Below are 15246 nucleotides of genomic sequence, written 5' to 3'. Positions count from 1 at the left end.
TTATTTGTGGCATTGAGTTAATTTGCAAGACATTGGGTTCTTGGAAGTTTCAGAGCTCGACAACCGTTCAGAATGAGAACATAGTCAATTGACTGTTGATTAACACTATTGTTGATAGAGGATTAGATGGTATACCGGTTAATGATAACTACTGATCGAGTTAATTCAGTCTCTATATTAAAACCCTTAAATTGTGCCCCTCTTAGATTAATTTGGATAGGACTACCTAATTAAATAAATTAGATCAAATAATATTGAATATCTATAGCCAGAAGTCACAACAGTTGCAATATGTACACATGGAAAAGTGATTTATTGAAGCTAAGTATTCCAATCCAATGCATTAACCAAAACATTAGTTTCACTTATTTTACCTCTCCTTTCTCCACCTCCCTTACTCAGAGAGCAGACATGAATTAGCTGTTGGCAGCACTGTCAACTGGGTGGCACACTTATTACTGCATGTAATAATAAATTGCAACAATGTTGTCGAGGTTGGAGGGGCAGACAGCAAGATGTATGCAAACCCCCACTGTTGCAAACCAAATGCTGGGCTAGAAGCAATGGGAAATAATGTCTAGGTGCTTTTTCCCCAAGTGGAGATAAAGTTCATGAATTGCCTGGCTGGACTGATGGGAGGGGACAGTGGATACATGTGTTCCATACTCTTATCACCTTTGGACACTTAATCAATAGTCTTGTTGTGATGATAAGGACCAATGAATAACAAATGGTTCATCTGCACTTATGACACCTGAAGGAGCGTCCGTATATTATTCGATTGGAGAGATTCTACATTAAATCGAAGAAACCCTCAGATAAAAGGTCAGAAAATAGCTTGAAACTAAACAGGAAGTTACCAACGTATACTATGCCACAGGAGTTTGGTGGCACCTTAATTGGGGAGGACGGGCTCGTGGTAATGGCTGGAGCTGAATCAATGGAATGGTATCCAATACATAAAACACATGGTTTGATGCCGTTCCATTTACTCCGTTCCAGACATAATGAGCCATCCTCCCCTCAGCAGCCTCCACTGTGCTCTGTGTATTGATTGACAGGGTTACATGTAATACAAATCAAATTTTATGCACCCGTGTTGAGGGCCACCGTGGCAGATGTGTTGTTGCCTACCCTCACCACCTGGGGACATCCCATCAGGAAGTCTAGTTGTTGAGGGAGGTTTTCAGTCCCAGGGTCCTTAGCTTAGTGATGAGCTTGGAGGGCACTATGGTGTTGAACGCTGAGCTGTGGACAATGAACAACATTCTCATGTAGGTGTTCCTTTTGTCCAAGTGGAAAGGACAGTGTGGCGTGCAGTAGAGATTGAGTCATTTGTGGATCTGTTGAGGTCCTACACCCAAACAAATGTTGTTCTCATGCATGGTTCAGTGTTGCTTGCCTTGAAGTGAGCATAGAAGGCATTTTGCTCGTCTGGTCGTCACTGGGCAGCTCGCGGCTGGGTTTCCCTTTATAATCCGTGATAGTTTGCAAGCCCTGCCACATCCGACGAGCATCAAAGCTGGTGTAGCAGGATTCGATCTTAATCCTGCATTGACGTATGTCTGTTTGATGGTTTGTCGGAGGACATAGCAGATTTTCTTATAATCGTCTGGGTTAGTGTCCCACTTCTTGAAAGCGGGAGCTCTGGTTTTTAGCTCAGTGCGTTTGTTGCCTGTAATCCAGGGCTTCTGGTTGAAATATGTACCCGTATGGTCACTGTGAGGACAACGTTGTCGATTCACTTGTTAATGAAGTCGGTGACTGATGTGGTTATCTCCTCAATGCCATCGGATGAGACCCGGAACATATTCCAGTCTGTGCTAGTGAAACAGTCCTGTAGCTTATCATCTGCTTGATCGGACCACTTCCGTATTGAGCGCATCACTGGTACTTCCTGTTTGAGTTTTTGCCTGTAAGCAGGATTCAGGAGGATAGAGTTATGGTCATATTTGCCAAATGGAGGGCGAGGGAGAGCTTGTATGCGTCTCTGTGTGTGGAGTAAAGGTGGTCTAGAGTTTTTTTCGCTTCTAGTTGAACACGTGACATGCTGTTAGAAATTAGGTAAACTAATTTCAGTTTTCCTGCATTAATAACAAAGTAATATGACTTGTTTGACTTGAGGTACTGGGCCTAGCCTGACAAGACACCTTGAGACCCTCCCACATATGTAGTTAGGGGTGAGAATGGTACGGCTGTATGAAAGTAATGGATTACATCAGAATGGTACGGCTGTATGAAAGTAATGGATTACATCAGAATGGTACGGCTGTATGAAAGTAGTGGATTACATCAGAATGGTATGGCTGTATGAAAGTAGTGGAATACATCAGAATGGTACGGCTGCATGAGAGTAGTGGATTACGTCAGGAAGTATGATTTTGTTGACTTTGTTGCATCAATCCCTAGTGTTGTGGAAAATTACAGAATTAGTCAATCTATCCCATGTTTTACTGCGTCTCGTTATATGCTAGTGTTTTTCTAACCTGATACAAACTTGTCTTTGTGTGACTTAGGCATAAGACTGGGTGTCTTCCCTGTGGCTCAGTTGGTAGAGCATGGTGTTTGCAACGCCAGCATAGTGTGTGCAACGCCAGGGTTGTGGGTTCGATTCCCACGGGGGGCCAGTACAAATAATTTTTTTATGAAATGTATGCATTCACTACTGTAAGTCGCTCTGGATAAGAGCGTCTGCTAAATGACTAAAATGTAATGTAAAAATGTATAGCTAAGATCTGTTAGGTGCGACCGCAGCATGTGAGACATCCCGTGAGTTTACTATCTGCAGGAAGTCAGCTGTGTGGAACCTTGCAAGAAGGAGGAGCACATTATAGTGTGAACTGTGACAAAACACAGTTATACAGTTGAGCCCTCGGGCTATCTTAATATGCACAGACAAACCAATCGCCTTTTACACTATGTTCCGCCCCTGTTTCCACACATCTGCTAAGTTGCCACGTAGACAAGAGGTTGTACTTTTCTATAAAAAAAGAAAAAAGACCCGACTATGTTTGTTAAGCTTTCAACTCTAAACCGTTCTTGGTAATGGTTGGTTGCTTCATTTGTAAAACCAAAGTTGCAATAGTGTAAGTATCTCCCCAGTCTATGAATATTTGATACGTCATATACCAGATAGAGCCCTAACGCCTATGTAAATCAAATCAAAACATTAGATAGGTATTAGACATACAGTAATACCTCTTTGGACAGGCTAAGTGCTATTTCCTCCATATTGCTTACACCTATCCACACACACTGACTCAGGTGACTAGGGTTTCCCAATCCTGGTCCAGGGGACCCAAGGCGGTACACATGTTTTGTTTTTAGCTTAATTCAACTTATCAAGCATTTGGTTGAATCAGGTTTGTGAGTGCAAAAACAAAAACGTGCCCCCCTTAGGGTCCGCAGGACTAGGATTGGGACACACTGGGGTAGGGGCCTGGAAAGGATTTGGAATTTTGATTTGGAACACAAACAGGAAGTTAAGTGCTGAGGGGGTGGGGCTTCTTTCCTTACATTACTTCCTGAGAAGTGATTTCCCCTCCTCCAGTTCCTCTGTGTACGTTGGCTCTGAAGGGGTTAACACACAGAGCAAACGTGTTAAAATAGACCCAGGATAAAGGTAGTGTGTGTGTGTGTGTTCTAGCTGTTCCTGTAAACTTCCAGTCATTGTGCTAACGCTAGTTAGCAATGGGCTAGAAACTACCTTCAACTAACTTCAAACTGCACACAGAGACATTCAAATGTCCATTAGTGAAAGAAACCCCAAAACCTACTCTAGACTTGATCAGTGTCTACAGATAACTTCAACAACATAAAAGTCATTATAAAAGCTACAAGATGAAACCGATCACACAGCAGCATCTTTAAAGTGGAAAAGCATAAGAGATTGGTTCTCATACTTGGTTAAAAAAAAGGGGGTTGACAACCTGTCAACTGCTTGACAGCCAATCAATGGGTGAGGGGGAGGGACATTCATGGCCACCGCTGTACCCTGATTGGTCCAGATCCATACCAATCATTCTGATTTCAGTGTCAGGGTCCGTTGATTCAGTGTCAGGGTCCGTTGACTCGAGTGTAATTGGTGCACTCAGCAGGGATTGGTTCAGGACAGCATAAAAAAAAAATATCACTGTTCTAGTCCGTGATTTGTTGGTTGTGGTGTCAGTCACTGAGCGTTACCCGATAGGATGGTTAGTGCCGCCTCCACACTGGCGGTGTGTCTAAGATCCGGCAGATCTGCTGCCAACAGGACCTCCAAGACCGAATACTGAGAGAGAGAGTGAAGAGAAGAGAGAGAGAGAGAGAGAGAAGAGACAGAGAAGAGAAGAGAAGAGAGAGACAGATGCAATCAGTCTGATTATACTTCATCATTGGTAGTCAACCAATGTACCTGCAGGCCAGAACACACCCAGTCAGTCAGTCAGTACCTGCAGGCCAGAACACACCCAGTCAGTCAGTCAGTCAGTACCTGCAGGCCAGAACACAGTCAGTCAGTCAGTACCTGCAGGCCAGAACACACCCAGTCAGTCAGTACCTGCAGGCCAGAACACAGTCAGTCAGTCAGTCAATACCTGCAGGCCAGAACACACCCAGTCAGTCAGTCAGTACCTGCAGGCCAGAACACACCCAGTCAGTCAGTCAGTCAGTCAGTCAGTCAGTCCCTGCAGGCCAGAACACAGTCAGTCAGTCAGTCAGTCAGTACCTGCAGGCCAGAACACAGTCAGTCAGTACCTGCAGGCCAGAACACACCCAGTCAGTCAGTCAGTCCCTGCAGGCCAGAACACACCCAGTCAGTCAGTCAGTACCTGCAGGCCAGAACACACCCAGTCAGTCAGTCAGTCCCTGCAGGCCAGAACACACCCAGTCAGTCAGTCAGTACCTGCAGGCCAGAACACACCCAGTCAGTCAGTCAATACCTGCAGGCCAGAACACACCCAGTCAGTCAGTCAGTACCTGCAGGCCAGAACACACCCAGTCAGTCAGTCAGTCAGTCAGTCAGTCAGTCAGTCCCTGCAGGCCAGAACACAGTCAGTCAGTCAGTCAGTCAGTCAGTACCTGCAGGCCAGAACACAGTCAGTCAGTACCTGCAGGCCAGAACACACCCAGTCAGTCAGTCAGTACCTGCAGGCCAGAACACACCCAGTCAGTCAGTCAGTACCTGCAGGCCAGAACACACCCAGTCAGTCAGTCAGTACCTGCAGGCCAGAACACACCCAGTCAGTCAGTCAGTACCTGCAGGCCAGAACACACCCAGTCAGTCAGTCAATACCTGCAGGCCAGAACACACCCAGTCAGTCAGTCAATACCTGCAGGCCAGAACACACCCAGTCAGTCAGTACCTGCAGGCCAGAACACACCCAGTCAGTCAGTCAATACCTGCAGGCCAGAACACACCCAGTCAGTCAATACCTGCAGGCCAGAACACACCCAGTCAGTCAGTCAGTCAATACCTGCAGGCCAGAACACACCCAGTCAGTCAGTCAGTCCCTGCAGGCCAGAACACAGTCAGTCAGTCAGTCCCTGCAGGCCAGAACACAGTCAGTCAGTCAGTCAGTCAGTCAGTACCTGCAGGTCAGAACACAGTCAGTCAGTCAGTACCTGCAGGCCAGAACACACCCAGTCAGTCAGTCAATACCTGCAGGCCAGAACACACCCAGTCAGTCAGTCAATACCTGCAGGCCAGAACACACCCAGTCAGTCAGTACCTGCAGGCCAGAACACACCCAGTCAGTCAGTCAATACCTGCAGGCCAGAACACACCCAGTCAGTCAGTACCTGCAGGCCAGAACACACCCAGTCAGTCAGTCAATACCTGCAGGCCAGAACACACCCAGTCAGTCAATACCTGCAGGCCAGAACACACCCAGTCAGTCAGTCAGTCAATACCTGCAGGCCAGAACACACCCAGTCAGTCAGTCAGTCAGTCCCTGCAGGCCAGAACACAGTCAGTCAGTCAGTCCCTGCAGGCCAGAACACAGTCAGTCAGTCAGTCAGTCAGTCAGTACCTGCAGGTCAGAACACAGTCAGTCAGTCAGTACCTGCAGGCCAGAACACACCCAGTCAGTCAGTCAGTCCCTGCAGGCCAGAACACAGTCAGTCAGTCAGTCAGTACCTGCAGGCCAGAACACAGTCAGTCAGTCAGTCAGTCAGTCCCTGCAGGCCAGAACACACCCAGTCAGTCAGTCAGTCCCTGCAGGCCAGAACACACCCAGTCAGTCAGTCAGTCAGTCAGTCAGTACCTGCAGGTCAGAACACAGTCAGTCAGTCAGTACCTGCAGGCCAGAACACACCCAGTCAGTCAGTCAGTCCCTGCAGGCCAGAACACAGTCAGTCAGTCAGTCAGTCAGTACCTGCAGGCCAGAACACACCCAGTCAGTACCTGCAGGCCAGAGGTCAGTCAGTCAGTCAGTCAGTACCTGCAGGCCAGAACACACCCAGTCAGTCAGTCAGTCAGTCAGTACCTGCAGGCCAGAACACAGTCAGTCAGTCAGTACCTGCAGGCCAGAACACACCCAGTCAGTCAGTCAGTCAGTACCTGCAGGCCAGAACACACCCAGTCAGTCAGTCAGTACCTGCAGGCCAGAACACACCCAGTCAGTCAGTCAATACCTGCAGGCCAGAACACACCCAGTCAGTCAGTCAGTACCTGCAGGCCAGAACACACCCAGTCAGTCAGTCAGTACCTGCAGGCCAGAACACAGTCAGTCAGTCAGTCAGTACCTGCAGGCCAGAACACACCCAGTCAGTCAGTCAGTCAGTACCTGCAGGCCAGAACACAGTCAGTCAGTCAGTACCTGCAGGCCAGAACACACCCAGTCAGTCAGTCAGTCAGTCAGTACCTGCAGGCCAGAACACAGTCAGTCAGTCAGTACCTGCAGGCCAGAACACACCCAGTCAGTCAATACCTGCAGGCCAGAACACACCCAGTCAGTCAGTAAGTCCCTGCAGGCCAGAACACACCCAGTCAGTCAGTAAGTCCCTGCAGGCCAGAACACACCCAGTCAGTCAGTAAGTCCCTGCAGGCCAGAACACACCCAGTCAGTCAGTAAGTCCCTGCAGGCCAGAACACACCCAGTCAGTCAGTCAGTACCTGCAGGCCAGAACACACCCAGTCAGTCAGTAAGTCCCTGTAGGCCAGAACACACCCAGTCAGTCAGTAAGTCCCTGTAGGCCAGAACACACCCAGTCAGTCAGTAAGTCCCTGCAGGCCAGAACACACCCAGTCAGTCAGTCAGTACCTGCAGGCCAGAACACACCCAGTCAGTCAGTAAGTCCCTGCAGGCCAGAACACACCCAGTCAGTCAGTACCTGCAGGCCAGAGAAGATGAGTCCAACCCCTCGTAGTTTGAACTGTCGTAGCAGGTCCCTGAGCTCGTTGACAACTGTATAGTCTACAGTATTGACATGATGACAGTCCAGGACCACTGACCTAGGAGGAGAGGCTGAGGGGGGAGAGGAGAGAATTGGGGGGGGGGAGGCAAGCACAAGAGGAGGACAGATTAGTTTCCCTAGGCAGACGGATTGCCTCCCACATTAACAATGTTCCAGCATACACACTCTCTTACCCTGTAGTGCCTGAGTGTATAGGACAGTGTTGAGGTACTCTGTCGAGGGGAAACTGAGTCCACTATCTAACTCCATCACCAGAACACCATGATCACACAGAGAGAACACACACCTGTTACACACACACACACGAAGAGAACACACACCTGCCTGTTACACACACACAGACCTGTTACACCTGCTACACACACACAGACCTGTTACACACACACTGAGAAACTGAGTCCACTATCTAACTCCATCACCAGAACACCATGATCACACACCTGTACACACACACCTGTACACACACACACACACACACACTTTATGCTGGGCCTGGCTACATTGTAGAGCAGCATGAGTCCAGAAACAACTACACCTCCCACAATGCCGTACTGCACCTCCCAGAAACTCAACAGGAAGGTGGTCAGGAACGGCACCAGGTCAAGCTCAGAGACACACACACAGATTTGAAAACACACACATAGATTTGAAACACACACCAACACACAAATATGTAAAAACTGTGAGACAAACACATACACACAGATTTAAAACACACACATACACACTACTTACTGCGTATCCTCCAGAACTGTATGACGACACGGTAGTCGACCATGGGAGCCACAGCACAGATGATGACTGCTGCCAGAGAGGCTTTAGGGATGTAGTAGAATGCTGGCATCAGAAAGGCCAGGGACAACAGCACTACCACACCTCAACACCAGACAGATACCACACATTAATTACAATATACTAACGACTACACAATACACTACCACAACACCAGACAGGGTATCATCAAACACTGCGAGATGAGTCATTTATATAGTGTCAAGAGACACACAGGTGTTTGTAATCATGGCCAAGTATGGCCTAATATCATTGGTTAACTCAAATATTTTAAAAAATGGCATACAAAGAACATACAAAAAGACAAACAAATGGATAGCATACGATCATAGCATTTGTAGTCTAAAATGTATCTAACAAACAATTACAATGGCAAAATCACAATTATCACAAGAATGGCTTCAGATCAAAGTCTATGTTGAGACCGAAGGGAGCAAGGGTCTTTAAATTAAAGATCCAGGCAGCCTCTCGTTTTAACAATAAATTATCAAGGTCACCCCCTCTCCTCGGGAGGGTGACATGTTCGATACCAATATAACGCAGAGACGAAATCGGATGGTTTGCTTCCAAAAAGTGGGCCGCTTAAAATCAAGAAATTCAACCAAGACAAAAAAGATAAGGCCGAGGATAAAGTCTACTTTTGGAGAAACCCTGACAAAGGAGGTCCTGCTCCTCTCCATGGCAGACGCAGGAGGGATGACACTTACTTTGATCCAAATTTGATGCAAATATTTGCATCTGAGCTGTTAGAGTGTGCGGCTTTCCTTTATTTTCTAGTGTTTCAAACATTAAGACTGTTTCAAGAGCTTCAGTCCGCTTCATGTTGTGTTTCCTTACTTCCTAGTATCGCCATACTGGTGTCATGGCAACACTAATGCACACACACCTTCCGAAGCTTCCTGTGACCGGATAGGCTGAGACGAAGGATCCCATGATGTTGGTTAGACCAATAGCAAACAGTTCCTGGTTGGCATCGATCCTATAGTCATTCTGACTGGCTGGGGATTCAAATCAAATCAAACTTTATTCAAAGTGCATTTAAACTCACTTAACAGCAAAGAAGATAGAGAAACAGAATAATTATGCAAGATTTTTGAGATATTCCATCCTCAATGTGACTTCTTTGGTCAAATAAATAACAAATAAACATTTAACAACACAAGTTGGTACAGAAAGAGCACACCAGTAACATGGCAGAAAGACACACACACACACACACACACACACACACACACACACACACACACACACAGAAGGCTCTCACCAAAGGCTTTAGCGATGGCAATAGTCTCCAGTACTTCCATGAAGGGGATGACAGCCAGCCCTCCTCCAAAATCCTGCCACGAGATTGGTCAGAAGGGGTTTTCTATCACTCATATCTGAGATGTGATTGGACAACAGGGTTCTAATGACTAATTACTGTTCCCTGATTGGCTTAGCATACTGACCAAGAGCAACTGGGGACCTTTGCTGTAATAGCTACCTGTTACTTTTCACTGTAACCTAATTGGAAAACCCAATACTGTGACAACTCAACACTAACAACTCAATACTGTAATATCATGGGTTCAGCTCACTCTCCCCAACGGTAATAACTAAATTCCGTAATATAATTGGTTGACACCCACTCTCCAGTGTCAACTCTGTATCCAAATTGGTCCATCCCCCTGTCACTCCCCCACTCTGTATCCCTAGTGGTCTGTCCCTGTCACTCCCCCACTCTGTATCCCTAGTGGTCTGTCCCTGTCACTCCCCCACTCTGTATCCCTAGTGGTCTGTCCCTGTCACTCCCCCACTCTGTATCCCTAGTGGTCTGTCCCTGTCACTCCCCCACTCTGTATCCCTAGTGGTCTGTCCCTGTCACTCCCCCACTCTGTATCCCTATTGGTCTGTCCCTGTCACTCCCCCACTCTGTATCCCTATTGGTCTGTCTCCCCCGTCACTCACCTCTACGATCTCTCCGAAGCTGATGCTGGTACCGTTGGGCGTGGTCTCGGAGAGGGGAGGGGCTCTGAATGGCGGCAGGCCCTGGGACGTTTTCCCGGTAATGGTGAAGACCGGTGAGCCAAACGGAGGACGCCGCCACTACGACCAACGCATTACGCACTGAGGTGGTGAGACACACACATTATACTCTCTCTCACCCCCCCAGGTACTGACCGGTAGCGATGCCCCAGACCAGACTGTGAGCACCCCTGGTGAGGGGGGTGTCTTGTTCTGACGGGGGTTCTAGGGTACTCTTCATCCACTGCAACATCACCAGCAGATACAGACACAGCAGACCTAGAACCACATCTCCTATCCTACACACACACACACACACTACGATATCACACACACTCTACAACGATATTACACACACCTACGTTACAACGCTGTTACACACACACACGTTACAACGATGTTACACAAACACACGTTACAACGATATTACACACATCTACGTTACAACGCTGTTACACACACACACGTTACAACGATGTTACACAAACACACGTTACAACGCTGTTACACACATCTACGTTACAACGCTGTTACACACACACACATTACAACGATGTTACACAAACACACGTTACAACATTACACACACACACACACACACACACACACACACACACACACACACACACACACACACTACAACAATATTACACACACACACACGTTACAACGATGTTACACAAACAGACAACTGTACAACATTACACACACACGTTACAACAATATTACACACACACAAAAGTGTAGCCTACTGTAGGCCTACTCTACCTGGTCTCCGGTTTCCTGTAGAAGGTGTAGACCAGTCCTCTACTCTACCTGGTCTCAGGTTTCCTGTAGAAGGTGTAGACCAGTCCTCTACTCTACCTGGTCTCAGGTTTCCTGTAGAAGGTGTAGACCTGTCCTCTACTCTACCTGGTCTCAGGTTTCCTGTAGAAGGTGTAGACCAGTCCTCTACTCTACCTGGTCTCAGGTTTCCTGTAGAAGGTGTAGACCTGTCCTCTACTCTACCTGGTCTCAGGTTTCCTGTAGAAGGTGTAGACCAGTCCTCTACTCTACCTGGTCTCAGGTTTCCTGTAGAAGGTGTAGACCTGTCCTCTACTCTACCTGGTCTCAGGTTTCCTGTAGAAGGTGTAGACCTGTCCTCTACTCTACCTGGTCTCAGGTTTCCTGTAGAAGGTGTAGACCTGTCCTCTACTCTACCTGGTCTCAGGTATCCTGTAGAAGGTGTAGACCTGTCCTCTACTCTACCTGGTCTCAGGTTGATCTAGAACCAGAACTATGAGGGTGATCTAGAACCAGAACTATGAGGGTGATCTAGAACCAGAACTATGAGGGTGATCTAGAAGCAGAAGTGATCTAGAACCAGAACTATGAAGACATTCTCCCCTACCCAGACGCAGTAGAGCCATGGCGGTCTGTATGGTTCCACAGAGCAGGGTGAGGAGGACGGCTCGGACCGGGTCTCCCCCCACGTAGGAGGCACACAGCAGGGACATGATGGCAGTAGGACCCAGGGTTACATCCTTGGAGGTCCCCAGAAACGTATAGCTGAACCCACCCATGAAGGCTGAGTACAAGCCATACTGTAGAGAGGGGGATAATTTGACTTAAAGGAAGTAGAGAGAGTGAGCACTTCCTAACCTCCTGCCAAATGTATAACCATATGAGAGACACATATTTCCTTCAGATTACACAGACCCACAAAGAATGTGAAAACAAATCCAATTTTGATTAACTCCCATATCTATTGGGTGAAATACCACAGTGGGCCATCACAGCAGCAAGATTTGATTCTTTGATTCCACAAGAAAAGGGCAACCAGTGAAGAACAAACATCATTGTAAATACAACCCATATTTATTTATTTTCGATTTTGTACTTGAACTATTTGCACATCGCTTCAACACTGAAAATAGACATAACATGACATTTGAAATGTCTTTATTATTTTGGAAAATGTGTGAGTGTAATGTTTACTGTTAGTTTTTAGTGTTTATTTCACGTATGTTTATCCATTTCACTTGCTTCGGCAATGTAAACATATGATTCCCATGCCAATAAAACCAATTGAATTGAGACAGAGAGACAGAGAGAGTGAGAGACAGAGAGAGACAGAGGGAGACAGAGAGAGAGCTGGGTAGGAAACAAAAAGAAAGAGTAGAGGAGAAGTGAGGGGGATTGTAGGAGAAAATGGAGGGAGAAGAGTGCCATGTCAGGTAACAGGTAAAAGAATCCCCAAGGTAAAGCTGTTCTGTGCTAAAACATGAGAGGACTTGATGACTATGGTCTATAGACACTCAGGCCTATGAACTATGTCCCAACTGTGTCCCTATTCATTCCCCCATAGGGCTCCGGTCAAAAGTAGTGCACTATATAGGGAATAGGGTGCCATTTGGGATGCAAACTGAGGTCTATAAAGCTATATGATCCAATAACATGTTCAACATTACACTCAACTATGCTTACAGTGAGGGGTTGGAAAATGTAACAACACAGGTGTGCCAAACGTTTAGCAATACAACACTAGAAACAGCATGTGATCCTTCTGGCGTGAGAGGCCTTGTCCCAGAGATATAGCAAGTACTTCTACTACCACTCACCAGTACAGGTAGGCCTAACTATTTAACCCTGGCTCCTCCCTCTCACCTGTACAGATAAACCCTGCCCCTGGCTCCTCCCTCTCACCTGTACAGATAAACCCTGCCCCCAGCCCCTCCCTCTCACCTGTACAGATAAACCCTGCCCCCAGCCCCTCCCTCTCACCTGTACAGATAAACCCTGCCCCCAGCCCCTCCCTCTCACCTGTACAGATAAACCCTGCCCCCAGCCCCTCCCTCTCAACTGTACAGATAAACCCTGCCCCCAGCCCCTCCCTCTCACCTGTACAGATAAACCCTGCCACCAGCCCCTCCCTCTCAACTGTACAGATAAATCCCGCCCCTGGCCCCTCCCTCTCAAATGTACAGATAAACCCCGCCCCTGGCCCCTCCCTCTCAACTGTATAGACTATGGTCTATAGACACTCAGGCCTATGAACTGTGATTTATCGGATCTCTCACCTGTACAGGTAGGCCGGCCACCTCAGCATAAGCCAGGGCCTGTGGTACGGTGGTTACACCCACGGTGAGACCTGCTATCAGGTCCATCTGGAGCCAGCTCAGCCTGTACCTGGAAGTGGAGAAAACACAGAAAGACTTGTGTTAGCATCCCAAGGATTTAGATTGAAAGAGAGAGAGAGACAGAGACCAAGACATATTTGAAAGTAAATAACGTTCGGAGAACATGCTTCAATAAGACTTTTAATAACCCTGCTAGCTTAGTTTGGGTTAACTGTTCTGAACTCCCAGCACAGATAAGCATATGAATTTCCATGTGTCCTAAGTATCAATTATGCAAATACATTTATTTTTTATGGTGGCAAGGCGTCAGTGAGATTCAAATCTATGATCTTCTGTTCTCTATCCATGGAATTAGTCCACTGCACCACCAGGATGCAGCTAGCATGCCATGTTTTATTAACCCTTACAAAGCTGTTCATTTAGACCCCATATCAAAGTAATCAACCACTCATTAAGATCAGGTTTGGCCAATTAGTGGGCGTGGCCAACAACTGAACATACGTAAAAAGATAAAGGAGAGAGTTTTGTTGACGCTGAGAACGGAATGTATATGTTTTTAAAAAACATTCTTAAAAGGTTCTTGGAACTTTACTAATGTTTTCTTGTGGTTTTTATGGAAGGTTTTCTTAATGTTCTGAGAACATGACTTTAAATAGAACCATGAGGAAACCTGTAGAAAACGTAATGCTGAAGTACTGACGTTTCCACCTAAGAAACACATGGTTCTCAGAACATTATGTGCTAGCTGGGCAGCCTTTGTCTCTCATCGCCAGAGAAAGAGATGAGGGTGGGACACCTACTTGGGTAACCAGGTGAGGATGGGGAGCCAGGCCTGGAGGGTTCTGTAGGAGCAGCAGGAAGCCATTCTCTCCCCCAGAGAGGACCTTCCAATCTGAGGCCCGGGCCGGTCCACCAGGGGCTCCATCATGTTGCCTGGAACCAGAACGGAACAGGACAGAGGAGGGTCTGTAGTTGGTGAAGCGGCGAACATGAGATGGAGAGGAGGCGGAGAGATGTTAATGCAGACAGAGAGCAGAGTCACAGACAGGCAGACACACACAAAGTGCTGACAAGCAGACTTTGAGACTACAGTACACACACACACACACACACACACACACACACACACACACACACACACACACACACACACACACACACACGAAAACCAATCCAATGTCACCATTCCATAGACACACAAACAGGCAAAACCAGGAAGGTACTGTAGGTGGCAGCAGTAGGCCAGGTAGGTTGTGTTTGCTTACCTCAGTCCTCAGGGTGGGTGAGGTTCAAACTAGACTATAATATGACATCCACGTCTTCACACTCCAACTAGGCAGGTAAAAGACAAAACACCAAGAGAGCAGAGAATCACCAACGTTCCCAGAACCGTCAGATCTCAAATCATTCTAGGATCCAGAAAGGCAAGATCCTCCCAGTGTGTCTTCCATTCCATTTTTGGAATTACTGGTGTACTCACTGTGATTAAAGAACAGAAAGAAAGTAGAAAAGTGGTCAATTAAATCCAGCAATAAAAGCCCATAAAGAACGAAGACAAAGATGGTAAAATAGAGGACATACTGTAGACTTTAATCTCCTGACAGACTTAAAGGAAAATGGTTTTGCTTGTCAGCAATCGAGTTTTCAAGATAAGCAACTTTCAAAATACAGAAATCATCCCCATATGACGTATTCGGCATCATATGGTGATGTCTGTATTTTGAAAGTTGCTTATCTTAAAAATTGGATTGCTGACTAGCAAAACATGTTGGGACTACGTCAACAATGGACTAATGAAACAAATACTGTGCCAAAGGGTAGTTTTTGGGTGGAGTTTTCCTTTAACTATTAAAATCCTACCCACAAGTGTGAGATTTATATCAGGGCGCCAACCAAGATGAACTAGACTGTAGGCTACGTGCATTTATCAGTCAGT

At 46.9% G+C, this 15246-nt stretch overlaps 1 pseudogene; it reads right to left on the bottom strand.

Moving 5' to 3' along the window:
* Window positions 1–2658: 2658 nt before the first annotated feature.
* LOC106591705 (sodium-independent sulfate anion transporter-like) lies at window positions 2659–14946 on the bottom strand (annotated as a pseudogene).
* Between the last annotated feature and the right edge of the window lie 300 nt (window positions 14947–15246).

The sequence above is a fragment of the Salmo salar genome, chromosome ssa02, assembly GCF_905237065.1.
Source record: "Salmo salar chromosome ssa02, Ssal_v3.1, whole genome shotgun sequence".
NCBI classification, from domain to species: domain Eukaryota; kingdom Metazoa; phylum Chordata; class Actinopteri; order Salmoniformes; family Salmonidae; genus Salmo; species Salmo salar.
Note: the sequence above shows the minus strand (reverse complement) of the source record. Positions and strands in the feature narration are given on the sequence as shown.